Source organism: Arachis ipaensis, chromosome B9 (genome assembly GCF_059453495.1).
Source record: "Arachis ipaensis isolate K30076 ecotype BB chromosome B9, ASM5945349v1, whole genome shotgun sequence".
NCBI classification, from domain to species: domain Eukaryota; kingdom Viridiplantae; phylum Streptophyta; class Magnoliopsida; order Fabales; family Fabaceae; genus Arachis; species Arachis ipaensis.
Window position 1 is genome coordinate 10,481,691 of NC_142444.1, and position 5,871 is coordinate 10,487,561.

General features: G+C 34.5%; 1 pseudogene; it reads left to right on the plus strand.

Annotated features, from left to right (window-relative positions):
• Nucleotides 1-4,966: 4,966 nt before the first annotated feature.
• On the plus strand, nt 4,967-5,663 carry LOC110266534 (uncharacterized; annotated as a pseudogene).
• The last annotated feature ends 208 nt before the right edge of the window (nt 5,664-5,871 follow it).

Below are 5,871 nucleotides of genomic sequence, written 5' to 3' on the forward strand. Positions count from 1 at the left end.
AACTTTGGATTGGTTTGCTTGAATTGCAGCTATTGAAGTCAATTTCGCTCACTTCGTCCAGTTGGTGGAAGCTTGGGGAATACTTGAATGCTTAATTAGTTATTTGCAAACAACAAATTTGGTCATTTTGTTCCAAGAGTTAGAAAGAATTGTAATATTTTGGTATATAGGTTGTTATGTCTAGCTCTAAGTATGTATCATAAATTCATAATATGAGCTAGTCATGTTATATATATACCAAAAATTAATATAATATATATTGAAATATAAATAGTATCAAACGATTAGTCTAACCTCTTTAAATTTGACTTGTTTAAGTTTGTAGGTTATACCTGTGAATCTGTTTATTTTTTGTTTGTTTATGAGTTTTAATTTTTAAGTTTAGATGTTTAGGACCATTCCTACAAGTTAAACAGGTTGATTCATTTATTTTTTTTTAAATGTATTAGATAAAAAAGAAAATCTAATTTTAGACAAAAAAAAATGTTTTGACAAAAAAATGCTACTTTTTTTTTTGTCAAAAACTTTATAGAAACAAAGTTCTTTTAGTGGTTCAGGTCGTATTTTTGGATTAGATTAGGGGGAATATTAAAAAAAAAATACTAATTTTTTTTAAATACAAAAAAGATTTAAACGGATTGTCTATTTAATCTGTAGTCTAATCCGTTTAACTTGTTATTTTTTTGTGCTAATCAGATTTAATTTGTTTAGTTCTAATAATTTTAAATTAGTCTAATTTTAAAAACAAAAATATACTTATTTAAATGGATAAATGGGCTAATTCTACTGCTCTAAACTATTTGGACAATCCTAATAAATATATATATACACCAAAAATTTATAGAATATATGAATAATACACGTGTATATGAAATATTTTTGTTAAATATTACAAGCGCATTTATACATAATATTTTTGCCTTTTAAAAATTATAGTTCTCTAATTATCTGTTTGCAAGAGAAAAATAAAGTTAAGCAAACATTTTTTGGAACATTTAATTTACAGACGTTAAACTTAACCTAACAGTGAAAAATGAAAATTTGGCTATCAAAATAAGAATCATAATGCAAACTTGATTGGATGTCATTCAATTGTTAGAAAATATTTTTTAATAAAAATAATATATTTTATTTTTTGGTGTGTTTGACAAAAATTTAATAATAAAGGTAAAAACATTAGATTTTTTTTAAAGTTATAATTTACATTTTTTAAAGATTTTTTTACTTAAAAAAATGTTCTTAACATAATAAATAAATAAAAAATATTTTTATATTATTGTATTTAAATATAATTATTAGATAAAAATATATTTTTATATTAGATATCTAATTATAAAATTATTTTTATTTTTTAAAAAAAATCTTTTAAAAAATCACTTGAAAAAAATAACCTTATCGTAAAAATTTATCCAAACAAATCCTAAAATAAAATTAAAGAAGTATAAAATGTAGAAGAAAGGAGACTCACTTAGAGTATCACCAACTTTGAATTCTTTCCCTGTAGCCCATTTGGTGTAATCAACTTCAAGGGTCCATCCGGAGGCATCTCCAACAGTGTAATCTGTTGCAAAAACAGTTGGAGAAGCCAACAACAAAATCAAGAATGAAGAAGCAACTAATGCTATAGCTTTATTCATGTTTTTATGAAGAAATTTTGTTCTCTCTCACAACAATAATCAAGAAAATTCTTCAAAGGAATATATATATATATATAGCAATGAGAAGCTTTGCAAGCTATGCTACTATTAAAGAATAATTATTAAAAAGAGATAAGTGTAAATCTATAATAGTGATTTGATTCTCATAATATCTTGACTAAATTCTTTAATTGGTTTGTTGATAAATAAAATATTTAATTGACTACATTTTCATTTATATATATGATTGATTCTATCCTTAAATATAAAATAGGAAATCAAATTGAATATTCGAAATGTAAACTCCGTAAAATTAGTAAATAATTAGTCAATAAATTGAATTTTAATTAGAAAAATTAAAAATGCAAAACTAATATCAAAATAGGATAGAGTTCGTCAAAACGAGAATTTTGATACCAATTTCAAAAAATTTGGCCCAAAATTGAGTTGAACGGGTCGAACCGGACGAACCGAGCCCAAAATGGGCCTAAAGCCCAATTCAGCCCAATAGCTTTTAAGGGACACAGCTTCCCTTTCTCATTTCCATTTCACGTTACAGAATTTGGGGAAGGGGAAGAACAATTCATACTTCCAAACCCTTGGTCAAAAATTCAATCCATCATAACTTCTTGCTCCGAGCTCCGATCGTCGCACCGTTTGCGGCCACGCGATCATGGCGTCGAGTTCTACATTTTTATCGGATCAATTTCACCAGTAAATTTTATTTTCATTCCAGAATCTCTATTCCCTTTCTATTCTTGGATTTGAAACTCTAACCCAATTTGGTATTCTAGGTTCGATCTAGCTTGCGGGGGTTGTTGGGTTTGCGTTGCTACGCGTATGGGTGAGGTAAGAATGTCTTAAACCTTAACTCAATTTTAATTTCATTAGGTAAAATCTGAATTTGGAGTATATATGTGTATTAGGTGTGAATTAAGTTTATATACATGCTTTGGAATTGAAAAGTGAACATTTGGAGGCTGTGATTGAAGCTTGGTTTGTGGCTGGTTTCGTTGAGCGTTGGGGGCTGTATTCTAGCTTGTGAGGCTGCCCTGGATTGAATAAAGTGATCGGCCAAGGTATGGTTTATGTTTCGCGCGTTTAACATTTAAGGTGTTGTGAAAACTTAGGCTAGAAGAACCATAGGATAAGTTGAATTGATTATGTGCATTAAATGATTAGCCTTGTGAAGTTGTTGGATAAAGTTATGGTTGAACTTGTATTGGAATTGAATGAGTAATAAAGGGTTGATTTATGTGTTGGAAGGATAACAAATGTGAAGTATTGATATATAATAATGAAAGGTTGTTTATATAAGTGATATATATTGATGTGTGTTTGTGAGTTGTTGAAGTAAAGAGTATGTATTCTTGTGATTGAGCTAGTATTGGGAGGTACGAGCAAGAGTTGTTATTGTTGAACATGTGTGTTTGAGATTATTAGTGAAGGATTGATATGTTAAAAAAAGCAGATTTTATGGGTAGGAAATGTGAGTTTGGCAAAAATAAGGTTTGGGGTATTTTTGGAAAAATGTGAATTTTGACAAACTTTGGCAGTCCATATCTTGCTCTATAAATTTTGAATAAAGATGAGGTTTGTTTTAAATTAACGAGGGTTTAACAGGCTTGAAATCGATATAAAGTTTGTGGAAAACTAAATTTTGTAGAGGAAGTTATGGACGACGGAAAATTGGTGCGAAAAACTGAATTTTTGTAACTTGCAGCAGAACCAGGTTTTCTGGTGTATGCCCACGCACAGGTATGTGCGCACGCACCCAACAAAGGCAAAATTCAACTTGTGCATACGCACACCTAGCATTTTTCATAAAGTGTGCGTACGCACACTTTTGTGCGCACGCACACGCTAGGATGAGCCTTCTGTTGGTGGCGCTAGCACAGCTGAGGCGTAGGCACACTAAGGGATGTGTGCACGCGCACGTATTTGTGCGTATGCACATATACTGCTTTCTTGTTGAGCTGTGCGCACGCACAGGTGTGTGTATACGCACACGCCCTGTTTTCTAGCACTTATGTTTTTCTGTTTTAAACATGATTATGAACCCTAAACCTCCTATTTTTGTCTTGTTAATCTTAGATCCTACTAGTAAGTTTGGTAGATAGCAGAAGTTAGGAATTTAAGGTAACTTGGAAGTGAAGAAAGAGGTAAATATGATGAAAAGTGTGAAAAGGGAAGTGGTTAATGAATGAAGTTAATATGCCATGGTTTTGATGAATGGTTATATAATGATTATAAATATGAAATGGCTTATGAATGATATCTGAGATACGAGTTTTTTTGGGTAACAGAACCGTGGCTCGCCACCACGTGTTCTAGGTTGAATCTCGATACTCTATTGACCTTACGTCGTAAGGGTGACCGGGCACGTATAAATTTTCGGGTATGGATAGCCCCCAGTGAGTGATTTGAATGTTATATGAATGTGAAATCTATGCATAGACTCATGGGAATGCGCAACGGGGGACAGTCTAAGGTTTTCGGACTTGTCGAGTTGGCTGGATAACCGACAGATGAGCCTCATCAGCCATAGGACAGGCATGCATCATGTGCATTTGTTTGTGTGATTGCTATGCGTTATTTGGGATTGCCTAATTGAACATATATGTCCTGTTACCTGCTATTCTTGCTATTTTCACTATCTACTTATTACTTGTGCGTGAATTTGTTTGGTTGCTTGTCTCTGCTGAATTTATAGAAGACGGAGGGACGGAGGAATGGTGAATTGGTTGAGTGTTAGGTGTTAGGTTTAAGGTAAGTGATTATTGTGTACTTAGAACACCTACCCTTATTTATGGTTTTTACTTAGAAATTAAGTTCTGTAATTGTGATAACGGAGTTCTAGGATTGCCTCTGGCCTTCCCAGGACCTTATTTATTATACGCGTGGCACCTTTACCATGCTAAGAACCTCCGGTTCTCCTCCCATACTCTGTTGTTGTTTTCAGATGCAGGTCGAGAGGCTCCTCGCTAGGCGTCTGGATTTCCTGAAGCGGAGTAGTCTGGGATATTTTGGGTTTTCTATTTATTTATATATGTATATATGTACTTAGCTTGCTCTCCAAGAAAGTTGTCTATTTTGTTCCTCTTAGAGGTTATAGGAGAGTTAAGATTTTGTTTCTGTATTTTTGGGCATTTTGTTTCTGACTATGCTTCTGGGCATACTCTAGGTGTCTATACATGCTATTTAGGGTATCTAACTGATATAATTGGCATGAATGCTCATGAGCATGCATTTGGAATTGTGAAATACTAGAATCGCGATATTGAGACTGATCACCTTGATATCACTTGTTTGGTGTGAACAGGAACCAAATGGCGTCTCGTGGGCGCGGTCGTGAGCATAATCGAGGTCGAGGACGGAGAACTAATGAGGTGGCCATACCGGTAGGTAGTTTGACCGATATCATGACCACAATAACGAGTGTTGTTGCTGCCATTGGAGTTGTTGCTGCTGCGACCATCCGAGTGATGGATGGGATGGAACCACAAGCTGGAACTGGCAATGATGGTGATAATGAATATGAAGGTGGACATAATGTTCTGAATACAGGGGTCCCAGTGGGTTATCCGGAGCAAGTTAACACGGGTCAGGAAACGGGAGAAAGCTCAAGGAGGACTGAGGTAGCAAGGAATCGACGGGAACCCTTCACAAAGAAAAAGGGACCTATTACACCTAAGAGCCAAAATTTCAAAAAGAAACGCCTTGTCGCTTCACATTCCCAGCGCCGGAACAATGACCGAAGGAACGATAACCGTTCGGATCCGAATTTAAAAGGGCAAACTAGTGCTCAACCGGATGACTTAAGGTGCTCAAGATGCAAGAAGCACCATCCAAGCAGACTGTGCAGAGCCGGATTAGGCGTATGTTACAAGTGCGGGAGACCAGGGCATATGTCTTGGAATTGTTCAAAGAGAATGCCGAAATGCAACTGAATCCGATTTTCAGACCCAAGGTAATTATGAACCAGCAGTTGAATTTTTAACTTCCTTGCATACCATTGATATGTAATATTCGTTCGTAACGCATGACAAGTTTCAGTAATCATGAGATCCAAGTCGATGAATAGTCAAAAACTATTGGTTGTTGAAACGGAGTGACACTTAGCTAACTTAGAGGAGTGGTTAGGCTTTTGAAGGTTAAGGATTAAGTGACATAGTGGAAGCAGGTCAGACCATATCTAAGGAATCAGGAGTGTTGAGGGTTACGCGGAGTGATT